This window comes from Neovison vison, chromosome 7 (assembly GCF_020171115.1).
Source record: "Neovison vison isolate M4711 chromosome 7, ASM_NN_V1, whole genome shotgun sequence".
Lineage (NCBI taxonomy): Eukaryota > Metazoa > Chordata > Mammalia > Carnivora > Mustelidae > Neogale > Neogale vison.
This window is the reverse complement of record NC_058097.1, coordinates 29278826-29292276: the sequence shown is the minus strand read 5'-3', so window position 1 is coordinate 29292276 and position 13451 is coordinate 29278826. Positions and strand designations below refer to the sequence as shown.

The 13451-nt window shown below is 44.8% G+C and overlaps 1 protein-coding gene across 1 annotated transcript in view; it reads left to right on the top strand.

Moving 5' to 3' along the window:
- FTO (FTO alpha-ketoglutarate dependent dioxygenase) overlaps window positions 1-13451 on the top strand; it is a 373822-nt gene that overhangs the window by 240463 nt on the left and 119908 nt on the right. The window lies entirely within an intron of this gene.

Here is a 13451-nt window from a genome sequence, read left to right as displayed (position 1 = left end):
ATTTCCCTGTCTGGGGGTGGGGGTTGGAGGGGGGTTGGAATCTATGGGTGGCGTGTTTCTAAAGGAAATGTGATCAGAAACCAGTCAGGCTGGTGCTAGTCATTTTTGTCTCTTGCAAGCACAAAACCAAAACCCGTCATTCTATCTTAGAGTGGATCTAGGACACAGTGTCCAGAAATCGATACAAGATCATTGATTGCTCTCTTGCCCCCACCCCCGTCCCCGCCCCCGCCTTTCTTTTGCAAGCAGGAGCCACAAGGCTCCCCGTTCACCTGTAGTCAACCTGACGCCAGTGTCAGGGAGAGATCCTGCCATCCAAAGCTCTCCTTTTTTTCTTTCCTCCTGCAGGCTGCTCTGCTCAGTGCGGCTCTCTGCTTGTTTATAGTCCGCTGCTTATAGCCCCCAGATAGAGTTCTAGCAAGCAGCCCAATTAAACTGTCGCGGGCCGCCCTCACTTGACTAGCTCTGCAGAGTCATTTAGCCAACAGACATTCCTGACTATTAAAAGCTAGTAGCAGCATGTCTCCAGAGCTGGAGATAAAATGAATGAAATTTGTTATTCTGGGCTGACACTTGATCCCAGCTGTTGAACTAAGGCTGTTGCACCTGAAATTTTTCTTTATGGTAATTGCTGTCTGTGTTATTATTTCATAGACTAAATTGGAGAAAATTGCAACAGGTATTAAATTCTTGGAGCTAATTCGCGGGAGTTCTATTGTGCCTTCTTCCAAGGCAGATTCCGACTTCTGTTCGAGGCCGGGAAGACGGATTTTGCTAGCCAGATGCACAGGCTTGTATTTCATTATTATCAGAGACATTCCAGTTTTAGGTCTGGTCAGGCATTTATCAGCTTTACCTGAAATCTGCTTTGAAATCTACTTTTGGTGCTAATTCAGGCAGCATATGTTGGGACTGGCCCTGGGGAATTCCATGATGATGACCAATGCTGACAGTGATCAGTCTGGTTGATCCGTGACATCTCCTTGGTAGAATCATTGAGTCTCTTACATTGTATAGGCTTAGGGAAATGGGCTGTGTGAAAGAGGACTTTGCACAGAGCCCCTTGGGAATCCACTGCTCGATGTGATAGTTCTCAAACACCTCAAATTGTCCCGTTTCTGTGAGAGCCCATTGAAGAAGGGAGTCATAGGTTTGGAGCCTCTCGGTGCTATTACTGGTTCTCGCTGCCTGTTACTGTTCACTGAGTCCGCATTTCTGTTAACTTTGACCTGGTCTCATCCCAGAGTTTAGGGAAATCACCTGTAGAAGTTCCATAATAGCACATGAACCATGGGCTATTGGGTTGGGCACGCTCCCAGGGACTTCTTTCTTGCAGGAGATAGAGCACAGGAAACCATGTCTTTTATGGCATTCTCTTGTTTATTTAGCTCACGGTCAGCGCTGATGGCGAGGACTCTTGGCGAGATCCAGAATGAAAAGTCAGATCTTACTAGTGGTGGAAGCACTATGCTTGACTTCAAGTTCATGCTCTAGGGGGAAGTTGCCCCATGATCTTGTTACTTTCACTTCTGTCTGAAGACCACAGCTGGCAGACATAGCAGAGCTCTTTCAATTTCAGGGGCATAGTCACATCTTTAGGATCCAGAGGCTTTGTCCCTGTCCCCATTAGGAAGCAGTTGACAGGTGCTACTCCTTGTTTTGATTAGAGGCAAAGGTGAGAAGCTCGATCCTCCGAGTAAAGGAAGATGGAGGTAGGACTGTGTGCTGTGCTTGCTTCATCATTCGACTGACACCCATACCTGGAGAGTCTACAGACCGGTTCCCGGTACCCTGATATGAGGATACCTGGAAGCCTATAAAGAATCATCTGAAAGTCCTACTCAGGTATTTTCTTTGCCAACGTGGACATCTGTCCTTTGAATGCCAAGAACTAGTATCAGACTATGGTAGATGATTTACATTGCAAGGTGAAGCCTGTAGAGTTTGTGAGATCTCAAACATACTGCACGTATGGTGGTCCACATTATTTTCAATATTCTTAAGCTTTGTTTAAGCTACTTTGAAAATTGAATTTGAAAACTGAAATTGAATTACTTTAATTTATGCCAAAGTTCAAAATGAGAAGTATGTGTTTTCTGTACCCACTGAGAAAATGAAAGAAGTAGTAGTCTTTAATTTATATATGAAATGCACAGAATATGTATAGAGTATCAAGTATAGAATATGTTTTAAGTCCTGAGAGGTTTAGTTTTCTTATACTCAAATCCAGTAGAAAAAACTGGCCTTTCCTTCAGAACTAAACCAAGACTAATCTGTGTTGCATTTTTTAAAAAAAGATTTTATTTATTTATTGGAGCAAGAGAGAGAGCATGACCCAGGAGGAGGGTCAGAAGGAAAGGGACAAGCAGACTCTCCGTTGAGCAGGGAGCACTACTCGGAACTCAGTCCCAGGACCCTGAGGTCATGACCTGAACTGAAGGTTGATGCTTAACCGACTGAACCACCCAGGCGCCCCTGTGTTGCATTTTTTAAAATAACACAATGCATGACAGTTTTAGGTATCTTTAAGCAGTATATATTAAGTCTACACTGACTTGCTCCCAAAGGCACTTCAAATGCACGTTCATTCTTGTCGTGGGTATTTGAAGGTCCTAATGATACCACAGGGCCACAGGTAGATCTTGTTACATAATCACTGCACGTGTGCATTTCAGATCCAGAACTCATGCTCCATGTTTCTGCCTCTGTATCTCTCCAGCATGGGCAGTAAGCGCTTCTCTCCAGACCTTTCCTGGACTTAATGTTTTATATATTTTGAGTTGCTGTTGGGTCTTAGATAGGTTGCCTCATTCTCTGTGTATTGCATGGCGAACATGGTGGTGACCTCAGCAAGTGAGCCTGTGTGATAGCTCGTTTGGCAGCCGGTTATGGTAAGAGGAGATATAAAAGAAGAGTCTAAATTTGGAAGGTCCCTGGGATGGGGGCAGCAGAGAGGATGACTCAGATTTGGGTTCTCAAAAGGCAAAATCAGAGGAAAACAAAGACCCTTCTTGGTGGCACTCGGAATTCATACACCGAGAGCCAGGTCAGTATAGTAAAAACTTTCTTAAGATGACAGATATTTGGATGAGGTGAAGGTAATGCATAAAATGGAAGAATTCTTAGAAGTTTAGCCTGCAAATCCAGAAATAATGCCTTTCGTATGCTCCCATTTGGAGCCTCAGACCTCGTATTATGTGCCCCGTGTCCACTGTAACCTTCCATCTCCTCCTCCGTAATTCACGGAGGTGGGGTATACCCTCACCTTCCCAGGGAAGAGACTGGGCCTCCCGCAGTTAAAGTCACAGCTGCCACTGACTATTTTGTTAAGTCATTTTAGAGGTGGGACTTGAACCTGGGACTGTTGCGTCCAAAGCCACGCTACCCGTTTTGGATTTGCGTCTCTGTGAGATCACTGGCTCTTAACTTGGAAGTAGAACTTTTAGCAAGGAACTTCAAGCGGATTGCTAAAATTCCTCGGTTGTTCCTGATAATCCTGCCAACTCACTGCTAGGCTTTTGATCACTGCTGTTGAAACTAAACCCTGCCAGGTTATAAAACAAAGTATATTTTTTAACAATTTAAACTTTAAACCAGTTTTCATAAGGGTGAAATACTTGGAATTGGTTGAGTTCCCTGGTACATGGGACGTTGTAGGTCTTCGTCAAGACCAGGGGCTGGCAAGCTCTTTCTGAAAAGGGCCGGACAGTATTTTAGGCCCTGTGAGCCACACAGTCTCTGTCACAACTGCTCTGCTCTTACAGCGAGAAAGCCACCACAGACGATATGTAAATGATTAAGTGTGGCCATGCTCTAATAAAACTTTATTTACTAAAGCAGGTGGCAGGATTTGGCTCATGCGCCAAAGTTTGGCAACCCCCGGTCCACACCTTGAGGAAGAATTATATTGAAGGGAACCAGAACACAACAAATGTTTTCTTTTTATTTATTAGTTGTTTATGCAGATTGCTGGTAAGAAAGATGTCTTCTCAGCATAATTTGAAACCCTTTTCATTGGCTTAGATTTTAAAGTTGGGTTTTTTTTTTTTTAAATCTCTTCTTTAAGCGCATGTTAAATGTGTCCATGTTCTTTCCATTATATGTCTTGGTTGCCTTCCCAGACTTCAAATTGCAGTGAATTTATCCCCAAAGGATGTTTGGTATCAATTCTCTAGATGCAATTTGAATGTAGTCTGTTTCTATAATGGAAAAAGGATTCCAAATCTTCATTATTTAAGTTCCACAGAAAATAATGAATCATTGAAACAGCTACTACTCAGCACTGCTCAGGTATCCTGCGTCCTTTGTTATCTTGTCTTACAGCTTCATATCAGTTCAGAGAATAAAGGAGCATAAAGACTTAATTTTAGGGCTCCATATGAGGCATTAGATTATGATTTCTAGCTAAGTCATGCTGAACTCAGATTATATGATAATGGAACTTTTTTTTTCCTTCACTAAGGATTTCCTAACAGGTTAAAACTACCAACCAACAAACGAAAAGCCAAAGAGCAGTTTGAGTCTCAGAATTATCGATGGCGGCAACTGTCGTAGTTTCCTTGTTGTTAGACCACTTCTGTGTAATGACCCCCCTTTGATCAGTCATCCCATCCTGTGCCACGGTGTTCTCTGGATTAGGGCTTCAGCTTCTCTTAAAGAGAAGGAGTGGTACTAGTGATAACAGTTGTAGTATTTAACGGTGCCCTACTTTTTCTCCTTAAAACTCACCGACCTCACCCGCGGGCTGCCATGTTGGAGAGGAGGAGTCGTGCCTCCTCCATCAGAATGGCACCCGTAACACGTCAGCTTTGTTTGCCATGTGCTCGAAGGTGCGCCTGCTGACCCCTTGTCTTACTGTAAAGTAAGGTATACTTGTGTTCTCCGATCCAGCACTCTCCATGTGAAATCTCGAGCTACCTTCCTTATGTCTCACCTCTGTGTTTTCTAGAGCAACGGCAGGGACCGTGGGAAAAGTTGGACTCCTCTAGTCCAAAGCCCTGCTCTCTTCAGTGAGCCACCACGCTTCCCTGACCTTTCGGTTTCCTCTTGCGTAAAATCAGAATGATACCAACCTTACATTAGAGAGTAATTGTAAAACTTAACGGCGATATCTGTGTAAGTGCTTTGTAAATTATGCGGATCGCGTCTGAGTTATTTTTACTGTTTAACTAGCTATCTGGCCCTGGCCCGGCCTTGCTCAGGATGCTCCATGGCCGTCATCAAAATCACCAAATCCATAGCCCTGTTCATTTCCGAGCATAACACGTGGAGCTGCCCATGTGAGCAGCAGCTTAATTGCAAATCAGCTGCGGTTGCTAGAGGACAGAATGCCAGTGGGCGCCGTTCCCATTGTGGTGAATAAATGTTACCCCTAGAAACACAATGTCAGTCCTGAAATCAACGTGTTAGATTCCCAGCCCCGGCCTTTGCCACGTTTGATATGGGGCTCATATTTGAAGCTACTGTTTGTTTTCCCAGTGTACATTTTCGTACATAGGGCAAATCTTTCTCTGGTAGCACTCCTTCAAGATCTTTTGTTGATCTTGGTTTCCGTTGCTCTGGAGAACAGTCGCCTTCCAGAAGCTTCCTAAAGTAAATGTCGATATGCCGTGAGCCTGTATTTAGAATGGGTACAAGCCAAGAGTAGCCTCTAAGTTTGGTAACCGTCTTTGCTTGCTGTTGTTTACATGTGATGTGGTCACGAACAGAAAGAAGCTTAATTTTATGTATGCAGCTATGAGGGACAGGTGGGTATGGATGTAGGGCTCTGATACCTTCTACCCATGTCAAATGAGTGAAATCCTTCCCAAAAAGCCAGGCAGGAAAACATATGATACCATTTGCAATGGTAGAATGTTTCACGCTGTTCTTCTGTAATTATAATGGCCTGATCCGTGTGGGGTGGGGTGAGTCTGGCTTAGTAGTCATTAATCTACTGAATCTTAGTATCAGCAGTCCATCTTGAGCAGCAGTACTCGGCTGGATGAGTGAGGCTTTGATTTCATTGTAATAAGGATAGCTTTGTTAAGATTCTGCTGCTCGGTGGTGCCTGAGGATTCTGGGAAGAGAAGGTTTTTCTCCCCCACACCCTCCTCCCCCTTTGTTTTTTCTTTTTTTGCGTGGTGGGGATGAATTGTTTCTCTCTCTTCCATCCCCTAGGTTGCTCTTTATGCTCTCCCTTGATCTCCTGCTTGTCCCTTTATTTCTCCACGTTGTGAAAGTTTCTTTCTGTGTGACCAGGAGTCTGTTTAGCAGACCATATTGTGAGTGAAGGGCCAGCGTTTGTTGCCTGATTTTGGCAATGCTGGGCGGTCAGCTGGGATGTAATTAAGACTCTGAGAACAGGCTGTCTTCTCCACGGGAAGGGCATGTTAGATGGTGCTGGGGTTTGGGGCTGTCAGTTTGGCCAAGGCTGGAGACAGAGAGCTAGGGACAGAGATATTTCCTTTCATTTATAATCCCTTTATGTACAGTGTATGCACTTGGCGAAGTTTACATACAACCTAGTGGCTAGAGCTTACAAGCCAACGCAGTGAAATTAGCATATGTTACATGTATATTTTAGTGATATTTTAAAGCAAGCGCCTATTTCCAAAGTGAATTATGCATGGACGACAGCAATAGGGTTGTGTTGCGCTGGGTGTCAAATCCCACAACTTTTTGTCGAGACTGTGGATTTTACACTAAAAAGGCAGAAAGACTAAACGAAGTAAAACAGTTTTAATTTTTAACAGTTTGGTTCGGCCCAAGGAGCCAGGCTGTGACAGATATAACTGACATTTGAATAATTGGATTAATTTAGAGAAGGGCAAATCCAGTTTTGACGGTTGTGCTTGTGTGTGTACGACTTCTGTTTCTTCTTCGTCGTCTTCTTCTTTTTTTAATTTGCAGGGATGGAGTTGTGTGGCTTAGATACACACTCTCCATGATGCCTAGCAAAGCTGGAGGGAATGCCACAAAATGTATAAAACTGTCCTCTGGTTGTTTTACAATGCATGTATGTGTGTCCATTCACATGGTAGTAAGCATTCTTCTTGTTTTGTGTAAAAGAAACCCACAGCATGTACTTTCTTAGGTTGTGTTAGTGACCTGTATATCGCGTACCCCGGCACATTATATGTGCTCTTGGTGACTTAATACCTACAGTTGCAGGAAAATGATCCCCACTTCATAGGCCATCTAGAAAACGCGCAGACAAGCGAACTCACTATGACACTGGCAAGCCCTTTCCATCCCCCTATCACTGTGTTACAAAACCTCACAGCGCAGCAGTGGGAACTGCCTAATTTGGTATCTGGGGTATCAGTAGCCAAATTCCACATGGCTGAGTCCTCAGCCCTAAATTCCTCCAGGTTTATGTGGCTGGTTGAGCTTCTTGTGTGAAGATCATCTCTGCAATGTGAGATCGAGAAACCAAGTATGACACTGCGATACCCTCCCACCCCCCCACCCCACCCCCACTTAGAAATTCTCTTAATTAAATAGGCTACTTAGAAGCAGCACACCAAGACTAGAACTTGAGGCAGGCAGTCTTGATTGTGGCTCTGCGTTGGCTCTAGGAGCCTTTTCCCCCAGCAGGACATTAATAGACATTAACACTCGGGCAAGAAGTGTTGATGTGTGGTTTATAATGTTAGCACCCAGTTAGGCTGGTATAACACATGCCGTAGGAATCTTGTACCAACACACGTGTGTGTTGAGTCAGACTAATGAGAACCATAAAAGGAGCGACATTCTGCTCAAGATGGGTCCCATCTTCCCCTCACCAAGGAAACCTGGTGCCCAGCTGGGTGGAAATATCCTGGTTGGACATTTTTTTCCGGTATTAGCATAAAGAGGATGTTTGAGAGTTTTGTTTTGCCCGTTGTTATGTGATCGAGGAGCCCCATGTGTTAGTCAAGACTTCACATTAAAACTCCTTTTCATCCAGTGCCATTTGGGCTGCGGGGAAAGGAAACTTCCGCGACACAACGTGACCGCCAGGCACGCATTATGACTCCCCTCCCTCGGCTTCCCCCGGCTCTTCTTCAAGTGTTTCTCAATGGTTCGGAGACACTTTCTGGTTTACTTTGTAAATGGGGCAGCGAAGCATTCTTGTCTCTTGACGGGCTCTCCTTAGAGGATTCTCAAAGCCTTTTAAAATTGTGTGTTTTTCTGGGGCAGCCTTGAGAGTCCCAGGAGTGGAGTTGCCATCTGTCCTTTATATTAAAAGAATCTTCTGTATTGTATACCTGATGTGCTTGTCCCAGAGATAGATGTTGTTAATTAAAGGACAGCATTTGTCCTTTATGTGAAATAAATCTTCTCTCTTGCCTGAAGAACAGTTTTGCCGGCTTTCGGAAACAGTTAAGGACACTCAGCCTGGAGTTCTGGTGTTCGCTGAGGGTCTGCGGTCCAGTGTCATTCATTCACCCTTCACTAGAGATCAGACGCGTGGAGTAGGAAAGTGGTTCGGTGTTTTGCTGGCTTTCTAGTTCACCCATCTCCCGAGATCGTCACCTTTTAGAGTTCTATGGGAGTGAACGGAACGTACGGTGTTGACAGTAATTTGTGACTTTTTGGTGCAGATTTACAGATAGCAAGTTCCCAGTCTCATCCACTGGGTCTTTCTGGGGCAGACACGATGGCCCTCCCGTCCTCCAGTGCCACCTCTCCACTTTGCAGCTACAGAGTCTCTCTTCCTGTGCCCTCGGCCCCAGGGAAAATAATAACGCAAACATCTGCCCACTGCAAACCGAGCCAGAGTTCTGTCAGATCAGAGAAGACATACCGGGGAGAGAAACCACTACCCTTAACCTCCTGGATCTCTGTCTCAAGAAGCCCAGAAAATGGCTTAGATGTGTGATATGGAAAAGCGGCCAGGGTAACGTGGCTCTGAATTAGGAGGGCAGCCAGGGCCTTGTCAGGACCTTGCTTCGAGGAAAGATCGCACCAGCAGAGACTGTTGATGGAGGGCCGCTTCCTGGGCAGAGGAGGCGAGGGGTACTGAACTGTCCTTTTCTTGGGGGAAAAGGCCCGGAACCAGCTGTGCCAGAGGGAGGAGAGTAGTGAATTGGCCCGTGATATGCTGATGATAGAAGAGTCCAGACCAAAGGTCAAGTTTAATATGCAGCGATTCACCTTTCAGAGAGGAATCACATTAGGTGTAACTCTCCGTCATCCATTTTTACCCCCGTCGTAACCATGCAGACGAGGCCCCGAGCAGGCGGCAGGAGAGAGCAGAGCGGGCTCGGGTGGAAAGCCTGCGGCCATGGTGGTGGCTGCGACACCCAGGCCAGCACCTCCAACTGTCTGCAAGGGCCATCGCTTTTCACCTGCAGCCAGTCACTGCTTTGCAGGGCTGGGAGAGGTCCTGGGATTCTCCGGTAGAAGGTGGGGATGTGAAACTTCTGGCATTTTCGGTACTGGCAGGTACTTAGCTGTTTTCAAGCAGCACAGGCCAGGGAAAGCTCATCGCTAGTAAAGATGCGCTTTGTGGGCTGCTCGTTGGCACACATGAACACACACAGTACGGGGACAGTATCAAAGCGGGGGATATCCTGAATAATGAGCTGCCGATATGGAGACCTTTGTGAAAAAAATAGAAGGAGACATCCTCAAACAATGGTTAATATTTGGGGTACTTGTCTTTTGAGTCTTTGTCTACTGCATTTTATATGCATGCTTTAAAAACAGTTGTAACCCTAGGAGCCTGTGTTTTTTACTTCCCATTTTAGGCAGTTTCCTTATAGAATTTATAATGGCCCCAACATAGTCCACCAAGGAAATATATCACAATTACGCAGAATCATTCCCCTAATTGTTGGACATTTAAGTGGCTTTTGACTTGACAACTTGGTAAGTAATTCACTCATGCCACTTTTTCCTTATTTTGGATTATTTCCTCGGAATCTGAAGGATGGCTAAGTCAGAAGATAAGTGTGTTTTTATGGCTTTCAGTATATATTGCCAGATAGCTTTCCAAGAGTGTTGCACCAGTTTTCGCTACAATCAGCAAAATATAAGTATACAAGCTTTCAGCATAACCTTGCCAGCATTATTGTCTCATGCAGAACCCCCTCCCCCCTGCCACCAAATGGTGGGTGAAAATGGGAGTTCAGTCACTTTTTTTGAATTCACATATATTTGAGATTTTCCCCATAAATCTGTTGACTAATTGTATGTATTCATAGAACATCTGTATTCACTGAGGCCAAATTTTGTCAAGGTTTTGTTTGCTTCTTAATGTGTCTATTTTTTTTTTCCAAGTTCCCTCTGTTAACAATTGATAAGTAATTCGGGAAGAGCCTCCTTGGCAAGGCCCTCCTCCAGGGGACCCCCTGTCTCAGCATTGCTGCAGCTGCTACTTTTAACTGTGCATTAACTTGGAGCCGGGCCAGGGCCCAAGCAGGATCCCCTTCCTGAAGAAGGGCTCTTGTGTGTCTGGTGAACCACAAGCTCAGGGCTGTATCTGCCAATATGTTTTTGGCAGAGCCAGCTAATAAAATCCCATCCGCACTGTTCTGTGAAATGCAGTCACCAATTTGGATGATGATTACCTGATGCCATTTCTTTATAACAGCTAGCTAATCTCCATGTCTTAGGTGGTTTTTGTCCGCTGCCTCCAGCCCCCCTTCCCTGCCCAGTGTCTCTTCTTCTCTGCCTGGTGCGTGTTCTCACCGCAGTGCAGATGATCTATAATCGGTGTTCCTTGTAGCATGGTCTAATGGAAAGGGCATGAGCCACTAATACAGACACAGGGGTTCTGTTACTGGCCCTGCCCTTTGTTTAACGATAATGCAACAAGAACTTAATGAGGGCTGGAACACTTCTTAGCGTTCTTGATACATTATTGAATCTTCGGAATGCTTTTCCCAGACAGGTAGTGAAACCCAGAGTGCGGAGGAAGCCGCAACTCAAGTAAAACGCAAAATACTTCAGTCTTCTGAACTAAAGCGAGTTTTTCGTTGCTCTCTGCCTCCGCAGCGGCAAAACAGAGCTTCTTCGCTTTACTTCCAGGGGTTGGCACGGAACTAAAAACGGTGTCATAAGCACCTTGAGTTGCACTGAGTTATCAGAATCCAGGACATATCATAAATTATAGTTATTAACGAGCGCTGGCCTGTCTGGCCCTCTGCTTCTCTGCTCATAAAAACCTAGGTGCTGCACTAGAGTATTTTCATTGGTTACTTTCAGCTCTCACATTTCCTCATGGGCCACAGACTTCGATCTTGGTGGGGAAAAAAAGCCCATGGTCTCTGGGTTGGGGCGGGGGGTGGGGCGGTGGTTGGAGTGTGCCTCCTGCTTGGGAAATCAGCTCTGCCTTCTGGGTACCTCTGACCCTCTGTACTGTTTTTTTGTTTTGGGTTTTTTTTTTTGTTGTGGTGTTTTGTTTTGTTTTTGTTTTTCCCCTGGGAAGGAGGTGCAAACTCTCAGAAAGTAGGAGTTTTACTCCTTGGTGTGCACAGAACGTGCAGGGTGATTCCCGTCACGGGGTAGCTGAGATACCAGTGTGCACCGGCCACTTTAAGACCATAGGAACCTGTTTGCTTTGGCTCCGAGGATCTTGTGATCTCATAAATATAAATGCGGGAGTAGACCTTATTTCATTTTCTCCTCATACCTTACTGCTGGGTGGGAACTTAATTAACCAAGGTGGTTAATAGAAAAAGTAAGGCATGGAGGCAGTTCCATACAGAAATGCATTCAGGCTTAATTTTCAGGCTTAATTTCATACATATCTTTTTTTTTTTTTTTTTTTTTTTTTCAAATAAGGATCCAGGATCCCATATGGCACTTAGCCTCCTAAACAAAGATCATCAGCCCTAGACGAGAAGCAGGTGGCCTGGCACAGGAGCAGAGGTTATTTTTTGCCGCTGGGCTCCTGCCATTTCGGAGTTTAATAGTGGCAAGGCGGCGCAGCAGGAGGCTGACCCCAGATGCTCTCCCTCTGGTTGGGATGGAGCAGTCCCACCTCCACTGCGGGGAGTAAATTTGATCAAATCTAGGTCACAGTCACACTCCCAGCAAAGTCTCTGTCTAAACTTCTTCCAGTTTGCTACTCCATTGTTACTTCCAGATCTGATTCCCTTAGACGGAAAGAACAGACTTAACTGTTCACCCCTCCTGGTGTCTCTTGAATGCCTGTGATGATGAGGATGATGCTGTTCTGGCATTTTCTTTTAGGTTAGCCCTTGGGTAACAGGTCTGCAAAGACTCAGTTTTAAGGCTGGTCTTAGAGACCAGAAGTTTGGAACCCTTGCTTTATACTTTTGGCTCTGCCTCTCCCTAGGGTTCAGCTTCCCTGTCTATAACCTGAAGAGGCATTTCAAATTCAAAAGCAGGCCTCAAAGATGAGTAAGAAGGAAAGAGAAGGGAAGAGGGGTAGGAATTGGAAAGGAACATGAGAGAACTTTGAGGACGGCGGTGGGGATGTGTCTCTGGATTGGGTGTAGGCATATATACGTTTTTCAGAATTCATTGAACTTACACTGAAGCTCTGTGAGTTTCACCGTATGCAAAACTTGTGTATAAGGAGTAAAATGCACTGGGTAGTGAATGGGGGAGCACTTACTTTATTTAATTGATGAGTCTAGACAATTCTCTGCAGGATGTGGGCCCAGTGTGGTTACAGTTTCGAGAAAAGCCAGAAATTCGGAAATTTTTTTTTTTTTTTTGGAAAATTTCAAGATATGTAAATTTGTGGGTCCTCTTTGGTCAAACAGAACATCAGATTGTAATCTCCCTACTGGGGGCTTCTCAGTTCTCCCCTGAGGATCATTCCAGCGCCAGCATGAAATCATTCCGGCTTGCGATGAGGCCTTGCACGACAACAACAGGCCTTACCTCTCCCTTTTCTTCACCTATAAAAAGTCGATCGTTCATGACTAAACCTTACAGGGATTTGGTGAAGCGCATGACGTACCGTGTACAAAACCACTCTGAAATATAAAATATAAATAAATGGCATATAAACACACGTCCCTATTACCTTCATTATTATTATTTTAAAGAACTATTTACATTTTTAGAATTACTAAGCTTTTCAAGGATGGCTGATAAAAACATCAACAATTCACCAGGAGTAAATTGCGGGCCTGAAAATGAACCTGCAGACTTGTTATCCTCGGAGGGGGATGTCTCTCCATGGTGTGTGACAAAAAGAGAAGGCGGTTCATTTGTACAGCCGCTCATATAAATTGCAAAAAACTCCGGGAGCCGAAGTCCAAGGTATGGCAGTAGCATATAAGGAAATGAAGCTGATGCTATATTAAAGATTCCTTGTCACACGCACTCACTGCCTGGGGATGGAATGCTCCAGCCTTGTCACTGACATTTTGTGAACAAGCAGCCTGTATTGGGTGGTGATAAATGGATTATCTTAAATGTCATTCTGCACTGTTTTAGAGTTGCAAAGGAGAGTTTTGATATTGAGTTGTTGGTTAGTATATTCTGTACCAATCCTTTATGAT